Source organism: Pongo abelii, chromosome 19, assembly GCF_028885655.2.
Source record: "Pongo abelii isolate AG06213 chromosome 19, NHGRI_mPonAbe1-v2.0_pri, whole genome shotgun sequence".
Taxonomy (NCBI): domain Eukaryota; kingdom Metazoa; phylum Chordata; class Mammalia; order Primates; family Hominidae; genus Pongo; species Pongo abelii.
Genome location: NC_072004.2, coordinates 94,965,071 through 94,991,484, shown reverse-complemented (window position 1 = coordinate 94,991,484; position 26,414 = coordinate 94,965,071). Strand labels below are relative to the sequence as shown.

The 26,414-nt window shown below is 52.6% G+C and overlaps 3 long non-coding RNA genes across 3 annotated transcripts in view; 1 reads left to right on the top strand and 2 right to left on the bottom strand.

The window, feature by feature from the left end:
- The window catches only part of LOC134760504 (uncharacterized), a 381,036-nt gene that overhangs the window by 64,666 nt on the left and 289,956 nt on the right, over window positions 1–26,414 (top strand). The window lies entirely within an intron of this gene.
- LOC129051133 (uncharacterized) lies at window positions 10,297–15,065 on the bottom strand. The gene is made up of 3 exons (XR_008515218.2): window positions 14,694–15,065; window positions 14,288–14,378; window positions 10,297–13,013 (listed from the first exon to the last, which is right to left on the bottom strand). It is a non-coding gene; the product is annotated as an uncharacterized LOC129051133 (long non-coding RNA).
- Window positions 19,832–22,244, bottom strand: LOC129051132 (uncharacterized). The gene is made up of 3 exons (XR_008515217.2): window positions 21,991–22,244; window positions 20,401–21,607; window positions 19,832–20,096 (listed from the first exon to the last, which is right to left on the bottom strand). It is a non-coding gene; the product is annotated as an uncharacterized LOC129051132 (long non-coding RNA).

The following is a 26,414-nucleotide window of genomic DNA, read 5'->3' as shown; positions in this document are numbered from 1 at the left end:
GCCTGGGCAACATGGTGAGACCGTGTCTCAAAAAAAAAAAAAAAAAGAATGAGGAAGGTACTGCTGGGAATGCTGGCGGATGGGAATGGGAGGGAACCAAGCCATGTGCCGCTTCTGGTGCAGCTGGGAAGCCGTCAGATGGATGGGCGTGGAGGGAGCTACAGAGAAACCATCGATCATCCCTGTTTAGGGGAGTCATCTTGCTCTTTGGGGTGCTGGAAATCAAGAGCTTAGAGCAGATAGGGCTCTGTGTTTATTCAGAGCCACACTTCAGCAGTGGAGCATTGGTGATGACGTTCATCTGATGGCCATTCGTGTGGCTGAAAATGGAGACTGTCTGTAGACACTTGGCTGGTGCTCTGTAAACCTGTGCTTCCTTTCTGGGGTGACAAGCTGGATCCTCTGTGTTGGTGGGAGAGCGGCCTGGGGTTCGGGCTCTCCGCTGAGGTCCTGAATGGGTCCACATGGTTGTGGTTCATCAGGGGTGGCAGGTGGACTATAGATCAGGGAGATGGAAAACTCCTGGGGTCCAGACTGTGGCTATGACCTTTCTGGATCTACCTATAGCCATTGAAAATTATTTGCTTTAAATTTGTCATTATGCAAATCTGCGAGATGTATCCACATATCTGAGGTTTGTCCAAGTGGTAGCATGAGGGCTTGTGCAGTAGTATACATGCATATATGTGCACACGCACACACACGTGCACACACACACACACGTGCACACGCACACACACGTGCACACACACACAGTCTTTCCAATTAGCTATATAGGAATGATCAAAGAAGAACCTTCCATGCCCCATGAGAACTGCCAAAGAAATGGAGTGAGCCGAGTGAGCTGGCGGGGTTGAGTGTGCACGGGTGTGCCTGAGTGTGCATGTCCGGAACCGTCCTCGTGGCTGCGAGAACCTGGAGCAGGGTGGTGAAGGCTCAGGGCAGCTGGGAACACGCTGTTAAGGGGAACTGCAGTCTCAGCTGGGAGGTGGAATTGGATAATAGGAGGTGGATTGGACAGCGTCCCCTGGGGAAAGAATTAAGGACTCCCCTCTTGTTTTCTCAGAAGTGTTTGGAAGAGAAGGCAGACATTGAACCAATCGACTGCCTGGAAGGAAGCGACCTGGGAAGCCTGGGACATCAAGTCAGGCCTGGGAGACCTCCGCTCCCTCTGGGCCCCTGGAGGCTGAGTGTTGCCAAGGTGGCCGAAGTGGGGAGAGGCCAGGCAGGGGCAAGGGCAGAGGGCATGGGGTGGTCTCCGGTGGGACCCTGTGGCGGTCTCCCCAGCTGGGCTGTTTTCTCTTCTTCCCCATGTTGCCGGGGAGCCTTCCAATCAGGCTAATCCTGGCCTCTTAATCCAAAACCCAAACGTGGCTGGCCCCTCCTTCTTTCCTGGTAGACGTGCTCCTCTGGCAGGGGCGAGGGAGAGGGCGAGAATGGGGACCCTCGACGCCCTTCCCAGAGCGGGATTCTGATACCTTCTCTTAGCGTGCATGCAGGCACAAGGATCTGCATGGACTTCTTTCTTTTTACAAAACAAGCAATATCAAAGATGCTCTCAGCAATGGAGATGAAAAGGTAGAACGGCCCTGTCTGCCCCCTTCCTGTGCTCCTTCCCCCCAGGATTCATTATTGTTTTTCTAGAACAAGAAGGAAAGAGTTTTATTTGTAGGAGCGAGCTTTTTTTTTTTTTTTTTTTTTTTGCCCTTAATGATGTGGTGGGTGGTGGTGGTAGCATGTTTTTATTTTATGTTATTTTTTATCCCTTGCTGCTTTGGGGAGGGCGGCGGTGTTTGAGTTTGGGGTGCGGGTGTTGGGGAGGGAGTTCTCTTGGAGAGGAGTGAGGACAGCAGATGTTACTCCCCCATGTCTAGAAGGTGGGGGGAGGGCGGCGCTGCTCAGGAGGTGAGGAAGGACCCAAGTTATGTAAGCGCTTCGAGGAGGCGGCTCGGGGGACTAGACAGAGCCTGAGGACGCAGGCTTGCACCCTGAGCCCTGGGGAAGGCAGCCAGGTGCGTCTGCAGGGAGCCTGGTGGTTGTGGTGGGGCAGGTGGATGGCAGGTGTCAGGGTTGGCAGGGCAGGGGAGGTATGGAGGGTAGGGGCACTCCGACAGGAGGTGCGGACTTCTCAAAGCCTTGATGGGGGCTCCTGATCCTTCTGTGCTTTGTTTCTCTTCTCTCCTCTTCATTCTGTGCTTCTCTGTCACCTCCTTCTCCAAATCAGTGCCCCAGTGACTGGGGAGACAGCTTCCCAGTTTTCTGTATTTCCTCGATGTCTCCTTCCACCAACACCAGCAATCACCGTGTTGAATAGAGTCAGCCCACGGCAAGTGCCCAACGTGCCAGCGTGCCTGAGCTCGTGGCATCCTTGGGGGCTGATTCTGGTACTTTTCCGTTGTATAGATCTCAAGGTTTCTTTCACACGGCTGGAAGAAAACCCACACAAGTGATACTGAGACAGTGACTGGCCAGTGTCAGTCCAGGGACCACACCAACCAGCCCTCTGGGCTCGGTTTCCTCTCTCTCTTGCAACATAGAAGTGCCTGACTCATAGGGTCACTGTGAGAATGGCACAGGACTATCTGTGGGCCTTACCTCCACCTTAGCACAGGTGAAGGAGCTCTCAATGCCCAGGGATAGGCTGAGGGGTGTTTAAGCCCCTCTGTTCTGAGGCACGAGTTTCCCTTACTTGGTGGTATGGCTGCTCTGACTACCCCTCTCTCAGGCTGCTTGTGGGCACCCTGGCTCTGGGGGATAGGGGGCTCACCCTGCATCCCATACTTGCCCCATTTGGCCCACCCTGGCTGTGTCTTTCCTGGTTGACCAGTAGCTCTGAATTATTGCTGGACAGTAGCCAAGAATCACACGGTGCTGTGAAATTCAAACTCCATCTGCACTAATGAGTTAATGGGCTTTGTACCTAAGACCACGGGGTTGGAACGTGCCCAGCATGCTTCATCTTCGCCGTGCGTTTCATCTACCTCGCTTGCTGTTTGTTTATCAGCTTGTTTGTTTATTCCTTTTCCTCGGAGGCCCTGATTGAGGAGGAGCTGGTGAAGGGGGGAGTGTGAAGTTGGCAGGAGGCCTTGGTTTCGCTCTGTGCTGAGTAGCTGAATAGCTGAAGCCTGCCCCACGAGAGACGTACGGGTGTTGAGCACCTGTTCGGTTCCAAGGGGGTCCTGCTTGTCAGGAGGGGAAATTCTGCCCTCAGAGGGTGATGAACATTGGCCTTTTAGGTGTCCTTTCACTGTGCACCACTGATGCAATTTTGGGCGCCCCATCTGAGCCTCCATTTATCAGGGAGTCACAGTGAAGGCAGCACTGGCCTCATAGAGCTCTGAAGATGCAGCAGACTCGCACCTGTAATGCTCTGAAGATGCAGCAAACTGGCACCTGTAATGCTCTGAAGATGCAGCAAACTGGCACCTGTAATGCTCTGAAGATGCAGCAGACTCGCACCTGTAATGCTCTGAAGATGCAGCAGACTCGCACCTGTAATGCTCTGAAGATGCAGCAGACTCGCACCTGTAATGCTCTGAAGATGCAGCAGACTCGCACCTGTAATGCTCTGAAGATGCAGCAGACTCGCACCTGTAATGCTCTGAAGATGCAGCAGACTCGCACCTGTAATGCTCTGAAGATGCAGCAGACTCGCACCTGTAATGCTCTGAAGATGCAGCAGACTCGCACCTGTAATGCTCTGAAGATGCAGCAGACTCGCACCTGTAATGCTCTGAAGATGCAGCAGACTCGCACCTGTAATGCTCTGAAGATGCAGCAGACTCGCACCTGTAATGCTCTGAAGATGCAGCACACTTGCACCTGTAATGCTCTGAAGACGCAGCAGACTCGCACCTGTAACGTCCTTTGGTCCTGGCACAGAGAATATGCTCAGCAAGGCGTGGAGGAGGTGATTTTCTGCTGGTCTCCTGGTGGTTTTGGAAAATCACTCATTACTTGCAAAGATACGGTTCTGAGTGTTGAACATATTCCCCTTTACGGTTCAGCTGCCATATGCCGGGTTACATGTGGCCAAATGGTTGTCTTTTAGGCTTGGGGTTGTGGTTGTGAGGGAGGCAGCTGTGATGTATAGGGGTCTATGCCTGCCTGGACCTGGATGGCAGCCACCGGCCATGGGAGAGAGCTGGGCAGCTGACGTGTGTAGAGTGAAAAGTGTACACCAACTCCAAGACCCAGCACACGGACAAAGCATGTAAAATACGTGACCGATAATCCCTTATACAGTTTACTTATTGACCCAAAAATATTTAGAATATATTAGGTTAAATAAAATATGTGATTACAATTAATTTCTTTTGTTTTGTAAAAAAAATCCTTTTATTTTGAGATGGAGTCTTGCTCTGTTGCCCAGGCTGGAGTGCACTGATGTGATCTCATCTCACTGCAGCCTCTGCCACCTGGGTTCAAGCGATTCTCCTGCCTCAGCCTCCAAGTAGCTGGAATTACAGGTATGCACCACTACGCCCAGCTAATTTTTGTATTTTTAATAGAGACGGGGTTTTGCCATGTTGGCCAGGCTGGTCTCAAACTCCTGACCTCAGGTGATCCAACTGCCTTGGCCCCCCAAAGTGCTGGGATTACAGGCGTGAGCCACCGTGTCCGGCCTAGAAAACTTAAAATTGCCCGCGGGACTGCCATGCTATTTCTATCAGACAGGCTGGTCTAAGCCCAGCTTCTTCGCTGATTCATTGGGATCCCTCCTAATCTCTTCCTGATTTCCTCATCTAGGGACTAGGGAGCCACCCCACTAGCGCTCACACTGCATAATTTCATTACCTTCTCCTTGGCCCTTGCTGACAGCATTGGGGAGCCCCTTGTGAGTCTGCAGAGGGCAGCCAGGGAGGGTGAAGCTGCTGCCTTTTGAGAGCGACCCCTGAGCTGTCTGAATTTGAGTCTGCCCCAGTTAGACACCGCCAGGGTTTTCAGGAAACAATTTCCAGCTTTGTAAATATCCATTGAAAAAATAAAAAGGAATCTATTATTTTGTCAACCTTCACAACAACCTGAACTTATAAAACGCCTCTCACATAGAGGTCTCGGAGTGTTGCACGATAAACAATACATGAAAAAAAGTTGACGCTCTCAAGGCGTTTAAAGGCAGCAGAGAACATGGTTTTGTTCTGTAAAAAGAAACATTCAAGGGAAGGCCCTGGCAGCCAGTGCGTGGGGACCCTGGAGGAGCCCCGTGCTCCGTGGCCCACCTGGTGACATCGGCAGGAGGTGTCACTCTGCCCTCAAAACTGGTGCCATCAAACATGAGGGCCCTGAGACAAGCAAAAGAGAGAACCAAGAGGGACTCTGCCAGTGAGATGAAGAAAGGTTACTGATCAGCATGGAAAGGGCTGAGACAAAGCCAGAGTTTCCACTGAAATCCTGTTCCGGGGCAAGCAGTCTCTTGCCAGGAGCCGGGGTGGGCCTGAAGAACTGACTTGAGGCCTAGGGGTTTGATGGTAACAGTGTAACTGACCGGGGTGCAGAGAAAGCCTTGGTGGATTTGCTATCACGTGGGCTCGTGTGTCAAGAGGAGAAGCTGTGTCCCTTCCGCTGTTCTTGGCTTTAGGTCCCTGGAGTGCTGAGGACAGAGCTGCTTCCTCCGGAGGGACAGGCAGACCCGCCGTGGGCTGCAGACTCCAGGCCCCACTAGTACTTTGTACACCAAGTATGGTGGTACATTGTAAGCTTCTCTTATTTTTATTTTCTCATTTTTGACATTGTCCTTCAGCTCCTCTTCCACGCTCCCCGTTAAACTGTTATATCACTCCATTTATTTAGTGCGAGTGTTTCTGAAAGCTCATTTTTATCTTGGTGAAAACCAGGCTTGCTCATGGGCACATAATGAAATTGCATAAATATACCCTTAGCTTGGAATCTAATTTATTTTTCCTGTTCATTATGGGGTAGAAGGCCATTATGAAATGTATAACTTTTTTTTTTTCCAGTGCTGGAATTGAAAGGCTGTGGCTTGGGCTCTTTTTATTCTGATGATTTTGTCCTGATTCAATTTAAAGCTGGTTAGAGCTCAAATACTGGAGCGTAATTGACAAAGATCAGTGTGGGTTGTAACGCTAATGTCTGGTCTGTGGCTGCCGCGGCTCGACAAGCACTCGGGTTAAGCAGCAGTTCCTCGGAGGATACCTGGGCCTGCAGAGCCCCCCAGGCCTCAAGGAGAGGGGCGAGAAGGAACTTTCTTGCAGCTAGTGGGCCCGTGTCTCCGGCTGAGATGCTGCCAAGTGTCTGGTTGAAGTCCAACCGGTACTAAATGGATTAGGACCGCTGAGGACACCACTGACCCTAAACTCTCGGAAATGCTTAGAAACCCCTTCAAGAATATTTCATCGACCTCCACTTTTACAGATGGGGGCACTGAAGCTCCAGGAGGTCGAGCAACCCACAACCTGGCGGAGGCCACACGGGTTCCAGGCCCGAGTGTAGCTCCCCGCGCTCAGCCCACGTCTGTGCACCACGGCGGTACGTGAATGACAAGGAGTCTGCTTTTGGAAGCAGGGCCCTGGCCTTCTGTGTGGAGGAGTGTGCATTGAGTGGGAGAAGAGGATAGCAGGAGCACCTGGCAGTGGGAGGACCATCCAGGATGCTGGCCTTGGCACAGATGTGGGGCAACCCTGCCCGACACGCTGAGGAGGAGTCTGGAGCTGAGGCCTGGACGTCGTGTGCCTAAAGGAGGTGGGTGCCAGCCCCTCCACCGTGCGCCGGGGCCTCCGCCGTTCATTTGTCTCCCTGCATTTGCCGACTCCCTTCCGTGCACCGGGCACTGTCAGGCTGGAACACAGCGTTGGAGAGCCCCGGACCCTGCTCTAGAGGCTCAGGTCTCTCAGCAGGATGAGTTTGAAGTGACATCCTGGCTCTCAGATCGGAGCCACGCTGAACATCAGCATCTGCTGAAATGCTCAGTCCGAGTCAGAATGTTCTTGGAGGGTGACGAATGGTCAGCACCTGTGAGTGTGTGTGCATGCGTGTGATTACCGGGAGAAAGAAATATCACCCTGGACACAGCAGGTTTTCATGAGGAAGGAGAGGAAACGGATCCATTAAAATGGCAGAGATTTGTGAAGCTGTTTCTTCCTTTTCCTCCCGCTGTCCCCAGGGTTGCCAGATAAGACACAGGACATGCAATGAAATCCGGATTTCAGATGAATGACAAAGGTTTTTTTGTATAGGTATGTGTCACACATCGCGTGGGACCTACTTACACTAAAAACCCAAACAAAACCGTGTTCATCTGAGATTCAAAGTTAACCGTGCGCCATGTTCTTATTCCCTAAATCTAGGACCCTACCTGTAATAGCATAGAGGGTTGAAAGGCTTTACTTTGAAATGATGTTCTTAGTCATTTAAAAACTCAGTTGCATGAGCTATAAAAATATTTGCTTCTTTGTTCTTACAACACAGAAGTGTATAAAGTGAAATGAATGGTCTGGGACCTCCTTCCCCAAATCCAACTCTCCTGGGGCGACCTCTGACCTCCAACTGTTAACCACTGTTAGCAATGGGAAATGTCTCCTCCCAAACCAATGCACAGACACCACCATGCACTATGTGGTTTCCTGGTACTCGTAGCTTTCCTGGAGAAAACCCCAACAGTAGACTTCTTGGGGCAAAGGGTATGTGTATCTTAAATTTTAACTTAAAACTACACCTGGGTTACTTTATAAAAAGTCAAAAGTATTGACAGATCCCTCCACACTATGTGATTATTTTATTCCCACACCAACGTCAGTTATTATTTCTTTTTTTTTTTTTTTTGCTTTTGAGACAGGGTCTCACTCTGTTGCCCATGCTTGAGTGCAGTGGTACGATCATGGCTCACTGTAGCCGTGACCCCCTGGGCTCAAGTGATCCTCCCACCTCAGCCTCCCAAGTAGCTGGGACTACAGGTATGTGCCACCATGCCCTGCTAATTTTTCTATTTTTTGTAGAAACAGGTTTTTGCCATGTTGCCCAGGCTGGTCTCGGACTCCTGAGCTCAAGCAATCCTCCCGCCTCAGCCTCCCAGAGTGCTGGGGTTACAGGCATGAGCCACCACACCTGACCACTTATTAGTTCTTATTTTTCAGTCTAAGCATATAAAACGTCTCAGCATTTTAATTGCATTTCCCCAGCTTGAGGAAGGTTGAATATTTTTCGTGTGTTTATTGGTCGTTTGCATGTGTATTTCTGTGAACAGCCTGTTCACATACTTTGTCCATGTTTCCATGGGGTGGTTTTCTTATTAATTTCAGGGCACTCTTTACATATGGGCCATACCCATGCTTTGACTTTACATACAGTGTCGAGGTTGCTTCTGGGCCAGTGTGATCAGACCCTCCCCTGATCTCTGGGACTTAGACCTGAGCTCACAGTGGTGGCCTCCTGGGTCTCCTGGGAATCACAGACATCCAACTCCCACATGGACACCTGTTGCCTGCCGATCTCATCCTCATTCTTGGGTCTGAAGGAACCACACAGGGGTCAAGTTCCTCCGTGAATGTGTCACTGCCCTGCTGCTGCCCTAAAGGTAGGGGCTGGCGAGGATGATTCTCAAAGCCCACCCCCCTTTACTCTCCTGCTCTTACTGTGCCCAGGGAAAGCTCAGCTCCAGAGCAGGGAACCAGGCCTTGGAAGGGAGGTGGCATCGAGGCTTCCTGCCCTGAGTGTGGTTGTCTCTGCCTCCCCCAAGGCCAAATTTGCCCTTCACTCCAGGGCGGTGCCTCACGGACTGTTACGTGGGAGGAAAGGGGCATAGAAGGGAAAACTCCAGCTCTCTCTCTCCACCGTAGCCAGGTCACCTGTGCATTCATTCATTCATTCCTCCATTCATCCCACTGGCTTAGTTAAGTTCCTGCTGCATGCCAGGCACACACAGATGCTCCTGATGCCACAGGGCCATTAGCCTGCAGGAAAGAAGACTCACCGTGCGATTACATGTGTTCACAACAGCCTGGGAAGGGGCAGCTCCTCTTCTGTCGGTTTTACGTGTTGGGGGTTTGTGTTTGCAAAATAGTTGAATAGCAGAAGGATAGCCTGGCTCAGGGGAAGAGCTGCCTGGCATCTCTGCCCCACCCCCTGTGCTGGGCTCCAGAGTCCTGAGTATGGACACCTTGCCTGGTGTTGCCCTCACCAGCACCCCCACCCCCAACCCCACCACAGCACCTAGTGCATGTTTGAGGGGAAGCATCTCCTCGGGGGGTGTGGACGTGCCTTGGGCCTCCAGGTGTGTTCATCTCCCCCACCCCCACTAGCTCGTCCTCCTGGGACACTTGGGGTCCACTCTGTGACTTGCTGTAGGAGAGACAGTGACCACCTGGGGCTGGCCTGGCCCAAGAGCTGGGCACAAAGGGACTCACCTCCTCAATTTGGGGTGGGGAGGTGGGGGTCATAATTGGAGCTGGGAGCCTTGGGGACTGGAGGGAGGGGAGGCCTGTCACAATGTGGGGGTCATAATTGGAGCTGGCAGCCTTGGGGACTGGAGGGAGGGGAGGCCTGTCACAATGCTCCACACTTTCAAAGTCTGTTATGGGCAGGAGGAAGTAGATTTGTCCGTTTTTGTTCAAAAGCAGAAACAGGACCTGTGTGTGGGCGGGGGTTCTAGGGAAACAGAATTTGGCCAGTCTAAGGGAATTGTGTGTCTAGCACGGCCCAGGAGGAGTGAGGACACTGTCTCCCTTTGGCATTGCAGGGGACACCCACTGTTGCAGGCTGGCTGTGTACCCCTCATGTCCAAATCCTAACCTCCCAAACATGTGAGTGGGACATTATTTGGAAATAGGGTCTTTACAGATTTCATCAAGTTAAGATGAGGGTGGGCCCTAAATCCAATGACTGATGCCCTTCTAAGAAAAGGGGAGAACGGACGCACAGGGAGAGGGCCACATGATGATGGAGGCAGAGCCAGGAGTGATGTGGCCACAAGTCAAGTGCACCGAGCACTGCCGGCAATGCCAGAAGCTGGAAAGGGCGAGGGGGAGGAGCCTTCCTTAGAATCTTTGGAGGGAGCACAACCCTCCCAGCACCTTGACTTCAGACCTGAACTATAAGAGGATAAATGTGTGTTGCTTTTTTTTTTTTTTTTTTTTTTTTTTTTGAGATGGAGTCTCATTCTGTCACCAGGCTGGAGTGCAGTGGTGTGATCTTGGTTCATGGCAACCTCCGACTCCCTGGTTCAAGTGATTCTCCTGCCTCAGCCTCCCAAGTAGCTGGGATTACAGGTGCTCGCCACCATGCCCAGCTAATTTTTTGTATTTTTAGTAGAGATGGGGTTTTACCATGTTGGCCAGGATGGTCTCGATCTCCTGACCTCGTGATCCACCCGCCTCGGCCTCCCAAAGTGCTGGAATTACAGTGTTAGCCTCCGCACCCGGCCAAATGTCTGTTGCTTTTAGCCAGTGAGTTTGTGGTGATTAGTTACGGCAGCCACAAGTCACACACACACACCTGCCAAACAGGTCACTGTCCTGCCTCCGTTAGAGGACGGATGATACAGTGTGGGACTCTGCAAAGTGCTAAGCTGGGGCGGGGCAAGCATGCCCTGTGGCCGGCTCCTTCAGGGGAAAACACCTGTGGCCAAGGAGGCCGGAGGGTGATGAACTTGCCCATCAGGGCAATGGATCACCGTTGATGGGGCTGATGCCACCACAGTGGGTGTTTTGGGAGCTGTAATTAAGCAGGGCCACTCGGCTGGCAGATTTACAGATGTTCAGGCTTCTGTGGTGCTGTATTTTACTGGAACACACACAACCAGGCTTGTGCAGGGCAAGACAAGGGCACGTCTGATGGTGATTAGAATAATGGGGGTGGGCTGTGTGCTGTGGCTCACACCTGTATTCCCAGCACTTTGGGAGGTCGAGGCAGGTGGATCATTTGAGGTCAAAAGTTCAGCCTGGGCCACATGGTGAAACCCTGTCTCCACTGAAAATATAAAAATTAGCTGGGTGGTAGTGGTGCACACCTGTAATCCCAGCTACTTGGGAGGCTGAGGCAGGAGAATCCCTTGAGCCTGGGAGGCAGAGGTTGCAGTAAGCTGAGATCACGCCACTGCACTCCAGTCTGGGTGACAGAGTGAGGGTGTCTGGGGCCAAACTGCCTGGCCATGGGGATTGCAGCTGTCCCTCCCCAGCCTCTGTGGGACCAGCTTAAGTCTAGCCAGGAATGAAAGTGGGGAGAGGGAGGACAGAGAGGGCCCGTCAGTGCTTAGGAAGCTGTGGAGGGAGGGAGGGGCCCATGGAGATGACCCTGCCACTACTGGTCACGGGCAGGGGTGCAGTAGCTGGGGGAGGTGCAGGGAAACCAGGAGTGGGTTTGTGACTGAGGGGGAGCAGAGATCAACCCACGGCCCCTCTCCGTGTGGACTCTTCCCACCCTGTTCCTTGGAGTAAGTGGCAGCCAGTGGCCCTAGCAAATGCAGACAGCTCAGTGCTGCAGGCTTCCTGAGTGCAGAGGACAGGTTATTCCTATATCAGATTGACTGTCCCCAACACAGGTAACCTTGCCTGGCTGGGCATACTGTGTCTTTGCGGGCTGGCTATCCTGCCTTGCCCCCCAGAATGTGGTCTGGCCAGGACCCCAGTCATGCAGCAGACCTGCAAGCCCAGGAAACTTCGAGGGGTAGCCGGGCCCCTTCCAGCCTGTGGATCATCTGAGGACCTCATTTGTTTGGGGTGACTCACTTGGGTAACAGGGGAGAGTAAAGGAATCGGGAGATTGGAGGCCACTGTCCCCTTGTGACACTCTCCGGAGGACAGGTAGGAATGAGTTTTGCTGGAGAGAGGCCTTGCTGGTGGGCTGACTTCTGGGAGCCTCTGTCACCCTCCCTCTTCTCCTTACCTATAGGTGATCCCCAGATCTGGCCAATGAGACAAAGAGAGTATCTTTCAGGGAAGGGAGGACGGGAGTTGGCCTCTGTGAACAGGCCTTGGCTTCTGAGAGGGGCCTTGGGATGTTGCCGTGGAGCTGCTGCTTCTAGCCCAAGGGGGAGGCTGACGTTGAGGGTAGCAGAGCAGGCAGGAGACAGGACCCGTGTCCTTGCGGCATAGAGAGAGGCTGAATCACCCAGCCCCGCAGCTGCCACAGCCTGGACTTCCCGTCACATGACTGGCACGCTTCCTCATGGCTTCAGCCAGTTTGGGTCAGGTTTCTGTTGGGTGCAGCTGAAAGCATCCTAACCAATTCAGCTGGGATCCCTCTGGGCATGAGAGCTGCCCACATGGCAGTCCCCCAGAGCCGAGTCTCCCATATTTCTCCCCTTGGTCTTTGTCTCTGTGGGCCCAGTCTCTGGGGCACTTGTCAAACCGACTTCCAAGGGGGCGACGATCTCCCTCTGTCTTCATTTTGCACATGGCAGGTGGGCGTTTTCCTGAAGGGGCTTCCCTAAAGCACATTGAGAAAAGAAACCTGAATAAACTGGGGAGACACAGACGCTTGGCCATGGTGATGTTTTACAAGCATGATTTCTTCTCCAGACACCGCTGTTAGGTCACGGTGGGTCTTGGGGCTGGCACGGCAATGGCCATTCATCGTTGGTTCTACCCCCAGGAACACCTTCTTTCTTGGATTTGCTACCAAGCTTCAGGGACCAGTGGTGTGGAACAGCCTCTGGCTGGTTCCGAGGCTGGACTGGAAAGGATGTCAGCCCCTCCAGGACCTGGGGAGCGTCCGACAGACCCCACAGGGCTCCCATTTCATATGTGAGGGACACACCCTGCTCTTGGCACAGCTGATGGGAGTCCTGTGGGATCCCCTTGGATTTGGATTCTAACCTCTCGCACTTCCCTCTGAGCCACTCCTGAGCATCTCGCTGGGGAATGGCTTGACAATGTTCCGACGACTGCAATCCTACAGCCTCAGAAATATCTAGACAACTTCCCACCTGCAGGGAGAGTTGGTCAGCCCTTCTGAACGGTGATGCTGGCTCCTCCTGAAGCCGTCACCAGCTATGGGTGATGAGGTCTCCTGTCTCAAGTTGGATGACATTTTCGTTTTTCAGTATTGTAGAATTTGGACTAAAGAGAGAAAATACGTTTGTTTACAAAGGGCATTTTCATATTTAATGCTTAATTGCAAGTTTCTGTGTTGTAAAATTTCCTCTCCTGCCCTCAACTGTCCCTTTAGCATTTTTTGGCTAATTCAGCCATTTAAAAATGCTGTTGTGGAAGAATAGTTAATGATTTGGTATGACATAGAGTTAAATGGAAAAAAGTTACAAAATGGAATGTACAGTATGATCCCACTTAGAACCCAAAATATATATTCTATGCATAGGAAAGTCTGGGAGTGTATATATGCTCAAAATGTTAACAGGAGTTATTTCGGGTTAGTGGGATTATGGGTTATTTTTATTTTCTTCTTTTTGCATATGTGTAGTTTCTAAATTTTCTACAGTGAATATGTATAACTTTTATAATAAGGAAAAAGTGATACCACGGATCTTTCTAGAGGCTGCTCAGACTCCCTGACCAGAGATGACCCAGGCCGCCCTCCTGTGCTGCAGAGCACCCATGACCAGCCCCTGGGCTCTCCCCAAGGGGGCCACACCCTGAGAACTTCCCCTTCCCCATCACGGGGTATCTATGCCTCGTGCTCGGGGCACCCTGGGCTGGGCAGAACTGATGCTGATTTTTGTGAGGGTTGAAGTAATGGAAATGCTTTTCAGAAAACTCCCCCAGTCGGCCAGGAGAGAAAGAAACAGTCATGCCAGAACCTGGAGGCCCCTCCCTGACAGGTGCAGACCATGTTGAGCATGGAGCCGTGGGTTTTATGTTGAGCACGGAGGGGTGGTTTTATCACCACCCTTGCTGACAATGTCACTATTCCTCTGTTCTGCCGCCGCCAGCCAGTGGGCATGGCCAGGTGCAGGCTTGGGAGGATTTTCGAGGCCTGGACTCGACTCTCTGCCTCCAGTTGGGGAGGACAAAGAGCGCAGCCTGTCCCAGCTCTGGGACCGTCCTACCAGGGAAATACAGGGCAGAAGCCGTGAAGTAGATGTGAAATGGCCGGGTTCAAATCCCAGCTGCCCACCAGCTGGTTCTTAGGAACTTCTCTAAGCTTAGTTTCCTTCATCTAGAAAATGGGGGCAACGCCTCTTTCACAGGGATGTGAAAACTAAAAGGAATCACAGGAGTCAAGACCTTGCCTGGGACTTGAGACAGGGCAAGCGCTGCGTCTTTCTTTCATTGAAGGAATGCTGAGTCCAGCTGGGGACAGCCCCTTCCCTTGGTACAAACCAGCAAAGTCCGCTGCCAGAGCTTCCGTCTGTCAGCTGACATCAAACACCTACCTGCTGAGAGCAGTTTCGACAGGGGCCACCCCTTCCCCGGCACGCGGCGTGCATGCGTGCACACATTCACACACACGTGTTTAATAGTCACCTGATGAAAGAGAACCATACGGCAGGAATCGGTCCCTGTGGCCTTTGCTTGTGTCCCAGGATTCTAGTACTGTGCTGGCGATGTGAGGGCAGCAAGGCCAAGACTCTGTCCCCACAACCCCTTTCCACCCTTATCAAGAGTAGGGACGAGGCAGGGGCCCCTGGCTGCTCCTTCCTGGAAAGCGAGCTCTGTGTGGTGGCCTCAGTGACTCCTAGCCTGGAGTGTGAGCCTCCGGAGTGTGGGCCTCCATCGCTGACCTCGGTTACTCCCAATCCTCCAGCCTCCCACATGTGGCCCCCTGCCCAGTCCACTCACCTTGGATCTGACCCTTTCTGTCCGTCTCTGCAGCCACTGCACCCTCATCAGCTCTGGCTGAGCATCCCTGCATGCAACCTGGTTCCTCCTCTGTCCCAATCCAGAGGCTTCTCTCTGCAGTGCAAATGTGCTCACCTGGGCCCCACCTCAATCCCCTCCGTGCCGCCCTAGGATCTGCATGGAGTCCCAGCCTGGAGCTGGCTGGCCTTGGGCCAACCCTATTCTGCCTTTAGGAGCTGCACGGGATAACGTGTACAAAGCGGGAACTGAGCCTCATTCTTCCTCCTCCCCTTCCCCTTTCCAGTGCAGTTATTCACACTCAGATCTTTTGCCCTGAGGACAACTTTTGTGAGAGGTTCCAGGGTAATTCTGGCGCTGCCACCTGAGAAGGAATGAGGCCAAGGTCTAAAAATCCACGGCAGGGTCATCTGCATTCAGGCCTGCCTCACTTTGTGGGAACCTGACCTCCCAACACGCACAGCAGAATCTGAGTTCAAGGGTCCACATCCCTTGAGGACCCTCCCCTGCAGCAGCTGGCCCCTCTTGCAGGGTTTGCTGCAGGCCGGCACTGTCCAGCCTGCTGTGTGCAGAGCGGGTGGTCAGTGGCCTGGCGGTCAGCTGTGAGGGATGCATCCCAGATGAAGGTGAGTCACGGAGAACGTGATTGATTTGCACAAATTGCCTGGACACAGATTTTCAGGAATCCGTCTGGGCTTGATAAGAGGTAGAGCTCTTTCGTTTCTAGATTCCCGGGGAGCTTATGTTCTGGGGAAACTGGGTGCGTTTGCTGCCAAAAAGGGCTTTATTTTTAGCTAAATGTGAGAAGGAGAGGAGGGTCCCCTTGGGAGGCGGCCAAGGCTGGTGTTGGGACTGGCCTTAGAGGGGCCCATCACCTTTTTACTTTTGGGAAAGGTTTTCCCTTCTGCAGGCAGCGACATGGGCTGGGATGTAAGGGCATGACCATGGGTGGATTATTCCGTCTCCCCCATGCACTCAGATGAATACCAAAAGCAGCCAGCCATCACGCGTTCTAAATTTACAGGGTGCTTGTCCTTCACTGGCTGCCGAAAAGTGAAGCCGCCTCAGATGCCGAGAACACTTAGCCACCAAGCTGCCCGGGCCCACCTGCTCGCCAGGGCCGCCCTCCTCCGCACACGCAGGCAGCCTCCTCATGCCCACCTGGGGCTTCTGGGCGGCGATAGATGCTGGCAGGGAGGGTGGGCACCTGTGCTGCAGACCCTCCTGGGCCGGCAGCAGGAGACCCCACCCCCATGGGCAAACACGGTCTGGGGGGGCTGAGAAGTGGGGTCTGGGGGCTTGGGAGTGACAATGGGGCTTTTCTGTGTAGCACCTTCTGGGAAGGAATCTGTCCGTTCTTCCAAGGAGAAAGTGGGCAGGCTCTGCGCAAACGATTGCTAAGTCCTGGGCAGGGAGGAGCCCCTGGACTGGGGCACAAAGCCCCAGCGACCTTAGGGTAGAGGGCCGAGAATGCCACCAGCCCACAATATGACTCCACCAGGTTCATCCATGGCGGCCTCCCTGCCGCATGGCACAGCCACGTAGCTCTGACTGGCCAAGATCGTCTAACCCACCAGGCCTGGAATATTTACGTGAGTTACTTAGAATCCACTGCTGCAAACAGACCCCCTTTCCCAGTATAGACGGCCTTGGAGTAGCTGCTCTGGAAGCTCCCGGAAGCTCCGTCCTCTGTGGTCCCGTGGCATGTGGGCACCTCCCCAGAACATCACACTGTGGTGATTGTCCCGTCTGGGCTTCTTCATGGTTTCTGCAGCCCTACTGCGGGCACCCGAGGGCTGGGGCAGAGTCTCATTCATCTTTGAAGCTCCAGGGCCTACACAGGCTGGCGCTGATCAAGGGAACTGCTGGCGCGGCCATCCTCCCCTCCGGTGTCTGTGGTCTGGCTTGCAGGGCTGGGCTGCCTCTTGGTGGTGAATTTTTGTGGATGGATTCCATCATGGCCTCAAAGTAAACTACCATCAGTTGGCCCCGGGGGAGCTGTCGCTGGGCCCAGGGCTGCGGCACAAAGGCGGAGGAGGTGTGGCTCCGGGCCTTACGCATTTCATACTCTTTGTCAGATTTGGGCAAGAACGCTCTGTTGGTGGATGGTGCCATGTGTGGGGGGTTTATTTGCAGAGGGACGAGGGCCAGGGTGATCAGGACAATTCTGCCACTCCATGGCAACATCCCTGCTTTGAAAATACAACTTTAAATTGATAACAGAGCAGGTGCCTCACCCCAGCTTGGTCCCCGCAAAGTCCGCTCTCTCCGTGGTGCGCAGCTGGAGGTTTTCTCCAGGGTGAGAACGAAGAAAACTCACTTTGCTGATTCCTCTTCTCTGTGGGCTGTGCTCGATGCCGCCTCATCTCATTAAAAAGCCCCTTCCATCCAGGCTTTGTGGAAGCTCACGTTGGCTCCTCCGTGGCGGAGGTGATTTGGAGCAGGGGTCGGCGAACTACTTCTGTCAAGGGCCAGGTTGTAAATATTCCAGGCCTGGCAGGCCAGACGGTCTCAGCCTCTCAGAGCCACGTGGCTGTGCCATGCAGCAGGAAGGCAGCCATGGATGAACGTGAGGGAGCTTGCTGGGTCCCAGCAACATGTTGTTCACAAGCACAGGCGGTGAGCTCGGGGAACTGCGGGAGCTGGGTTTGGCCCTGGCCAGAGTTTGCCAGCCCCTCTTCTAGAGCCTCAGGGGACGGGGGCAGGATGAGCAGTGTCCTCGACCCTTCCTTCCTCACTCTCCCTCCTTCCTCTGCCTTGGCTCCTCCAACTGGGAGCACGCCAAGACCCCAGCATCATCTCAGTGGTGTCCCCAGGGCTAGTGGTACCAGTTTTCCCTCTGCCATAGACGTGTGTCCTCTACTCCTTGACCTCACACAAGCATCCTCCTCCCTCTTGGGGCCTCGGCAGGGCCCCTCGTGCCTTCTCACTGCAGGATCAGCCACCTCCCTCCCAGGGTGCCATGCTGCTGGCCAGCCGCCCCGCCCCCACTTTATAGCCAGCCGCTTCTTTGCACGTATCCCACTCCTGCACCCCAGTCTCCCTCTGTCTGCTGTGAGCCATGCAACTGGTTCCGTGGAGGATTGAAAACATAGGACTAGAAGGGACAGTTCTCCCTAAATGCTTTCCTTCCTGGGAAGTCAGACCCTGTCTTCTGGACTTTCAGGATCAGGTGATGCAGTGGGGGGATGGATGATGTGGTGGGGGGATGGGTCAACCTTTGCTGGGCTTTGCAGCCTCTTGTCAAAGCAAAAAGAAAATGCACCGCCCATCCCCCAGCCTTTTGTTTTGAGATAACGATAGACTCATAGAAAGTTGCAAAAGTGCGTGGAATCCTGGGTACCCTTCACCAGGGAAAGCAGCTTCAGACTGGAATGTAAGTGTCCTTCGGGTGTGAAATGAGATCTCACAAGAGATAACATCCATTCACATGGAGGTGTGTTTCCATGTCCCCACCTCTACCTGCAGCTCCTGTACTGTTATCTGGGGACAGTTACTTAACACTTTGCCTTCATTCTGCCAAATATGTTTTGAGCACCTACCCTGAGGCCTTGAAGCAGGAGCTGAGGGGTGGTGGAGAGTGAAGACAGACACTGTCCCAGTCACAATGGCACCTGTGAGATGGGAGGGGCTGCTGGGCGGTCATCCCCTGCGAGGGGAGGGTGTCGGCAGGGCTGTGCTCCCTCTGAAACCTCTAGGGGAGAGTCCTCCCTCCCCTCTTCTTGGCTTTGGTGGCTCCCAGCAGCCCGCAGTGCTCCGTGACGGTGGCTGCCTCACTCCAGCCTCTGCCTCCATCTTCACACGGCCTTCCCCGCTACATGTGTCTCTGCGTCCCCTCCTCTCCTTGGGACAACACCAGCCATATTGGATGTAGGGCCCACCCTACTCCAAAATGTCCTCATCTTAACTTCCAACTTAATTACATCTGCAAAGACCCGGTCTCCAACTAAACTCCTCTTCAGAGTTACTCAGAGGTTCAACTAAGATCCTCCTCAGAGATACCTCAGAGTTTCAACTAAGATCCTCCTCAGAGGTACCTCAGAGTTTCAACTAAGATCCTCCTCAGAGGTACCTCAGAGTTTCAACTAAGATCCTCCTCAGAGGTACCTCAGAGTTTCAACTAAGATCCTCCTCAGAGGTACCTCAGAGTTTCAACTAAGATCCTCCTCAGAGGTACCTCAGAGTTTCAACTAAGATCCTCCTCAGAGGTACCTCAGAGGTTCAACTAAGATCCTCCTCAGAGATACCTCAGAGGTTCAACTAAGATCCTCCTCAGAGGTACCTCAGAGTTTCAACTAAGATCCTCCTCAGAGGTACCTCAGAGGTTCAACTAAGATCCTCCTCAGAGGTACCTCAGAGGTTCAACTAAGATCCTCCTCAGAGGTACCTCAGAGGTTCAACTAAGATCCTCCTCAGAGGTACCTCAGAGGTTCAACTAAGATCCTCCTCAGAGGTACCTCAGAGGTTCAACTAAGATCCTCCTCAGAGGTACTCAGAGGTTCAACTAAGATCCTCCTCAGAGGTACTCAGAGGTTCAGCTAAGATCCTCCTCAGAGGTACTCAGAGGTTCAGCTAAGATCCTCCTCAGAGGTACTCAGAGGTTCAGCTAAGATTCTCCTCAGAGGTACTCAGAGGTTCAGCTAAGATCCTCCTCAGAGGTACTCAGAGGTTCAACTAAGATCCTCCTCAGAGGTACTCAGAGGTTAGGGCTTCGATGTGTCTTTTGTTTGGTGGGGGGCACAATTCAATCCACAGCAAGCCCTGACTCGGCAGAAAGAGGAAGGTGTTAAGGAGCGGAGAGGGCAAGGACTCCATCAGCCTCTCTGCTGAGACCCTGAGCGGCCCCTTCCCTTTTGCCCCAGAAGCCCCTCCTGGCTGGTTTCTCACTGAGAGGCAGCAACAGGCATACTCTCCTGTTATTGTGGCTGCCAGCACTCCAGGACCAACTGGGTTTACAAAAATAAAGTTGCATCATCTGCTGCCTGTACCGCATCCCCTCAAACAGGTTATGAAGGGGAAGTGGGGGATATCGGAAGCAGATGGAGGAGCCCTTGATTTGCATAAGGAGCCATTTTCATGGCTCAGAAGCCTCCGTGGAGGGAATAATGTATAGAAATACACATGCGTAAGCCCTGGGTTGGGAAACAGAGGCACACTGATCAGCCACTAAAATAGACACGAGAGAGACAAAGCTGGTGGGGGAGGGAGTTGGCCAGGAGAGGGTACAAAGCCCATTGAGTAGCTGAGCACAGAAGTACCAGGCACAGCTGCGGAACCGTGCTCCCCCAGGTTCTTTTTTAGTGTTGAGATTTCAACGCTGGTGGATCTTCTATATGCAATGGCAGGATGGGCGTTTCCAAAAAGACCTGGCTTTTCTTCTCTCTCCTAGAAGGGCAATTGGAGGAAGAAAAGAGAGAAAAGAAAGAAAAGGAAGGGCTTAGCTTCCAGCCAGCTGAATTGAAGCTCCTGGCAGGGAAGAGGTGGCAGGCGTGCTCTGCATCTGCAGGTGCAGACAGGAGACCAAGTGGAGCTAAAGGATTCTCCTTTGTCTGGGTGGGTGACAGAGAGGTACTTCTGTGCCTAGAGGCACGAGTAGCTCAGAGTGGCGGGAAGAGAAGATAGGATCCAGCCAGGAGGACAGAGGTGGAGCTCAGGCTGCCCAGGGTGGGGGCAGAGGCAGATGCCTGACCTGGGTGATTGGCCACTGGTCATGGGGCTGGCAGGTGACTTGTGAGTCTTCCAGCTGTAGGGTCCTTCTGTGTCTGGTTACCTTGTAGCCCCCAGCGTGGCTGGCTGCAGAGCTAAGAGCAGAAGGGGGCTGACCTGGTGTCACACGATGGTTTTTTTCCAAACCCTCTCATACACTCAGTTCCCTCACCCAAAGTGGGTATAACGGGAAGGTGCAAGGTGAATCACTGTCTGTACAAAACCCTCTGCAGAGAATGAGGCCTGCCTGGTTCGTCTGTGCCATGCCATGCCATGACCCTTCAAATCCATGTGCCAGGGCAACGGAATTGAGTGCTCATGTCCATTTCACATCCAGCCAGCAGGACTTGGTTTGTCTGGGACGGCGGTGTCCTTCCCCTATTGCCTTTGTGGTTTTTCCCTTTGCCAACCCCACCGTCCTCTGCTGTGACCGCTTGCTACCAATCAGGATGCTTCCTATCTCATGACCTGGTCCAAGAGTGGGTCTGGGGACCCCTCTGGGCATTCAGGCCACTGTCCTGACCTCACTCTTTGTCAGTGGGGGAGACAGAGCCTTGCAGAAATTCCCTAGGATTTAGGATCGTGTGATAGGTGACAAAAAGCATGATGACCTTCCTGGGTTCTCTTCTCTTTCGGGAAGGAAGCCCCTTGGCTCAACGCATGGTCCCGTTTCGTAGATGAGGCTGGCTTCATCATGAGCACGTGGGGGCTGCCTCTGGGTGCCTCCTCCAGGCAGGGTTCACGGCTGCTCTGGCTGAGCCTCTGTGGGTGACCACCTGAGAGTCACACTCCCCTCATGGTGCTGCCCCCATTGCTCCTAAGTGGGGCCACACGACTTGCTAGCTGTCCCTGAGGGATTGTGACTGGCAGTGTTGGCATCACCTCCAGGTAAGATGGCTGAGTGCTGGCTGCATGGACTTCCTTTCCTGGCTCAGTCTCCTGCACTGCGGCTGAATGATGTCAGTGCCCTTGGTGTACCCCAACCTGGAAGCAGCCTGGAGGCAAACCTTTGAGCTGCAGCAGAGCCAATGGGCGTCGGGGGTGGCGGTGGCTTGTCTCCGCAGCCAGCTTTTCCTACCGAATCCAGCCACTTTTCTTGGACATTCCTCCCAGGCTGTAGGTCAGCGATTCCCGTCCTGGCTGGGGGATTCCAGCATTTTTCCAGTTATCAAAAGAGACGGGTTGAAATTCTAAAGAAAAAATGAGTTTTGATCCCTTTTGAATTAAAATGTACTCATAGAATATATACTCAAACAAGGAAACAACTTTCCTCTACAAAAACCCAAGCTTAGAAAAATAGCTGATGGTGATTGGAATTATAATATACTACCAAAGGAATTCCAGCAATGTTCCTTTAGACATTGAGCTCCTGGCAAGCCTAATAACTTTGATTTGATTACACATATGTGATTATAGAAACTTTACAGAGGTGCAGATAATTCTAGAATGGGGGTGAGAGAGAGTGCAGTGTTATAGAAATCCAGCTGATTTTGGCAGCTGGCCTCTCCGGGAAGACTGGGAAGCATTTCCAGGGAATTGAAGACCAGTCTTTCTCACTTTTTGGCAAACTCACCTGTAACTTGGTGACTCCATGTAATGAGTACAGGAGGCCCTGGCCTCTGGCTCACTCTTTTTTAGGAGAATGGTGATTCTTGCCCCCTGATGTGCCTGTGGTGCTTTAGTTTATGGCAGGGTTGTCAACTAGGGGGTGATTTTGCCCCTGGGAGACATTTGGCAATGTCTGGAGACATCTTGCATTTTCTCAGTTGGAGGTGGGGTACTCCTGGTGTCCAGTGGGAGGGGCCCAGGGGCGCCGCCCCACACCTCACAATGCACAGGACGGCCCCACAACTAGGAATGAACGCTCCCACCCCAAATGTCAACAGTGCCGAACTCTGGTTTACAGGGCACCCCGAAAGGTTGGGAGACATGGTTGGTCTCTTTCTATGCCAGAGCCCTTGAGGGCAATATGCTTTGAGGAACATGGCAGGGTGTTGCTGTCTGACAGTGAATAATATGCAAGAATCCTTGTTAGCCAATTATGGAATCATGGAGATCTTAAGCACTCAGTGGGACAGAACCAAACAGGGCCTGGGAAAATTCAGCTTGAACCCACCCATGATGCTGTGTTTGAGGCACTATGCAAACTGGGGCTCCCTTTATACCTGCTGTGGGGCAGAGGCATATTCATTTGGCTTGAACCCACCCATGACGCCATGTTCGAGGTGCTATGCAAACTGGGGCTCCCTTTACAAACCTGCTGCAGGGCAGAGCCATGTGCTGGAAGATGCAGTGCCTGTGCCTGCTCCACGATCCCAGCCCGGCCGGGGGCAGCAGGATCTAACTCCCAGTGCCCGCGCCTGCTCCACGCTCCCAGCCCGGCCGGGGACAGCAGGATCTAACCCCCAGTGCCCGTGCCTGCTCCATGCTCCCAGCCTGGCCGGGGGCAGCAGGATCTAACCCCTAGTGCCCGTGCATGCTCCACACTCCCAGCACAGCCGGGGACAGCAGGATCTAACCCCCAGTGCCCGTGCCTGCTCCACGTTCCCAGCACAGCTGGGGGCAGCAGAATTCAGCCCCCAGTTCTGCACGTTGTTGGTGGAGGGAGGAAAGAGCTTCCACAACCTGAGGTTGGCATCCTAGGAGGGGGATGCTGCCACAGATTCAAGGTAGTCATCTGGCAGTGAAATCCCAGAGCTGGCCTAAATGCCCGCCGTGAGAGTGAAGGTGTGTTTTGGTGTGGGTGTTTTTCCTCTTTAAAACCATTGGGAGGTTGCCGAGGAGAGAGCAGGCTGCCTCCATTAAGCTGGGGGAGGAGAGGTCTCCATTAAACTCCTGTGAAGCTGTTTGCCTGCTTGAATGCTGAGACAGTGTTTGTAAATATTGGGTCCAGGGAAATGGCTCTGGACCTGCAGCATGTCTACCGTGTGTTGGTAAGCCTGCCCAAACATTGTCTGCAGTATCCTTCTGCCAAACTCATTGTTTGGCTCCCCAAATGGGGAGCAGGATTATTTTATTTTCAGAATGCTCTGTGATCGTGGAATCCTCTCTCAGGAGGAAAACTCAAAGGTCCTCAATCATAGAATGCAGGACTTCAAAGGGATCTTAAGGACCATTTAAGCCAACTCCCTGGCTTTAATGATGGGAAAACTGAGGGCCAGAAGGGAAGAGCAACAAGGGGGTCATGAGGGCAGGACAGAAACCCGAACCTCCACTCGAGGCTGTGAAACTCTGGCCCTGTTTTCCAGTGCTACCGAGGTGGCCAGAGGAGACTGAGGTACAGGGTGTGGAGAGGCTGTGGGGGATAAGGTATTAGGACACCGAACTCTTATCTACCTTCTGAAATCAAGGACCACTCAAAATTTGCTGGTTAGTTTAGAAGGTTCGCCTTTTATTCGTTTTGCATTTTATCACCTTGTGTTTAATTTGTGTTTGCCCGTCTCCTTCTACCTCACGGGGTTGTGAGTCCCGAGGGCAGGCAGCTCGCCTTATCCCTCACCGGAATCCTGGCAGCTGCGTGTTCACCTGAAGCTCCACCAGGCTCAGTAACTCTCTGTCCATGAACCAGTGGGGCCGTTGATCACATCCTCTTTTGGTTGGCTCACCAGGGACAACAGAACTCAAAATAGAGAGAAAGTCACCACTGAGGACTTGGGTCTCTTCACCATGAGGAACGCGAGAAGAGTCACGGAAGCTTCCTCGTCAACATTTCAGGGATGGTCTAAAAGCACAGAAGGACCTCTCCTCCCTCCAGCCCGTTTCCCGCCCTCTGAACACTTGAAACATGGTGGGGTTTTGTGGTGACTGGTGACATTTAGGCAAGTTCAGTTCCATACTTGAGACATTTAAACTTTGCTTTTTAGATTGTGATAAAATATACATCACACAAAATTTGCCATCATAACTGTTTAGAAGTCAGTGGTATGAAGAGCATTCACCTTGTTGTGCAGCTGTCACCACCAACCACCCATCTCCAGAGCTTTTTCCTCCTCCCAGACGGAAAGTCTGTCCCCCAGAAACAACTCCACATTCTTCCAACCACCCCCCCCGCCCACCCCTGGTAACCTCCATTCTTCCTTCTGTCCCTATGGATTTGGCTATTCTGGGAACCTCATAATCAGTGGAATCTACGGGATTTGTCCTTTTCTGCCTGGTTGATTTCACTCAGCGTAATGTCCTCAAAGTCCGTCCCTGTTGTAGCCTGCGTCAGAGCTTCCTCGCATTTTTTTTTTTTTTTTTTTTTTTGAGACGGAGTCTTGCTCCGTCACCCAGGCTGGAGTGCAATGGCACGATCTTGGCTCACTGCAGCCTCCACCTCCCAGGTTCAAGCGATTCTCCTGCCTCAGCCTCCCTAGTAGCTGGGATTACAGGCATCAACCACCATGCCTGGCTAATTTTTGTATTTTTAGTAGATACAGGGTTTTACCATGTTGGCCAGGCTGGTCTCAAACTCCTGACCTCAGGTGATCTGCCTGCTTTGGCCTCCCAAAGTGCTGGGATTACAGGCATGAGCCACCACACCCAGCGCTCTTCTTCACTTTGGATGAGATCTGACATTCCTGAGGTGAATTTCGTATCCTTTCAGTGGGGAGAGGTGGTGTGTGTGTCGGGTGAGAGGACTTTAAATATGATACTGTCTTAATACAACTAAGGATCTCTCAAAACACCCAAATGTACCCTGAAAATAGTTGGAGTTGGGTAAAAGTTAGCTCAGGGGTGGTGTGCGGTGGGGATGGCCCCTCGAGGCTCCAGCCCTGGTGCCAGCAGGAGAGTCTGTGTCTGGACGTGAAGTTTGGGGGCCTCTAGCTCCTGAGGATGGTTTTTGAGGAGGGAGAGAATCTCTAGAGACTGGTGGACTTGAGGCTCAGGGCTGCCTTTAGGACATGACACAGGGCCTCTGGGTTAGAGCAATTTCTAGAAAAATAATGGCAGAGAACGTTCCAGAAAAACAGCACCAGAGAACCAGCTCCTCAAAGGTGGAGACTTGGAGAGGGGGGAGCTGTTCAGGAGGCCACACAGTGCCGTGAAAACAGTTTCTCAGTATTAGAAGCAATCACACATTTTAGCAGTAATTCCGGTTGCCTGAGTTTTTCCAGGGTCTCCCCTCCAGTGTGGCCTGCACTGGTCCCAGATTCCACTGGGTGAAGGTCAGCCTGTCGCCAGCGGCAGGAGCAGCAGCAGAGCCCTCCTTTGCCACTCACTCTGGCCCTGCGTCCTGAGCCACTGACTTCACTGAAAAACTCCCATGTCCACTTCACTGGCAATGGACATTAGTTAGGCTGCACAGTTATCTAGGACTTTGAATGACCCGAGATAAAATTTATTTAGCAAAAAAGTGCCTTAAGAATATATATGTGCATGTGTGGCTGTGTGTTTTTGTGTGTCTACACTTGTCTGTGTGTGCGTCTATGTATTTGTGCATGTATGTGTGTGTGTGCCTGTGTGACTGTATAAGTGTGTCTCTGTGTGTGTCTGAGTGTGTCTGTGAGTTCATATGTCTATGCATGAATGTATCTGTGTGTGAGTGTATATGAGTATGTGTCTGTGTGTGTGTCTATACATGTGTCTGCAGGTGAATGTGTGTGTATGTCTGTGGAGTATGTGTCTGTGCATGAGTGTGTCTGTGTGTGAATGTGTGTCTGTCAATGTATCCGTATGTGTCTGTGTGTGAGTATATATCTGCGTGTGTGTGTGTGAATATGTGTCTGAATGTGTGTATCTCTGTGTGTGTGTGTATGAGAGTGAGTCTGTGAGTGTATGTGAGTGTGTGTCTGTGTATGTGAGTTTGTGCCTGAGGGTGTTTGCATCTGTGTCTGAGTGTGAGTGTGAGTGTGTGAATGTGTGTATGAATGTGTGTCTGTGTGTTTCTGAGCATGAGTGTGTGTGTGTCTGAGCATGTGTGTGTATCTGTGTGTGCGTGTGTCTGTGAGTGTGTGAGTGTGTGCCTGGGCATGAGAATGTGTGTCTCTGTGTGTGTGTGTCTGAGTGTGTGTCTGA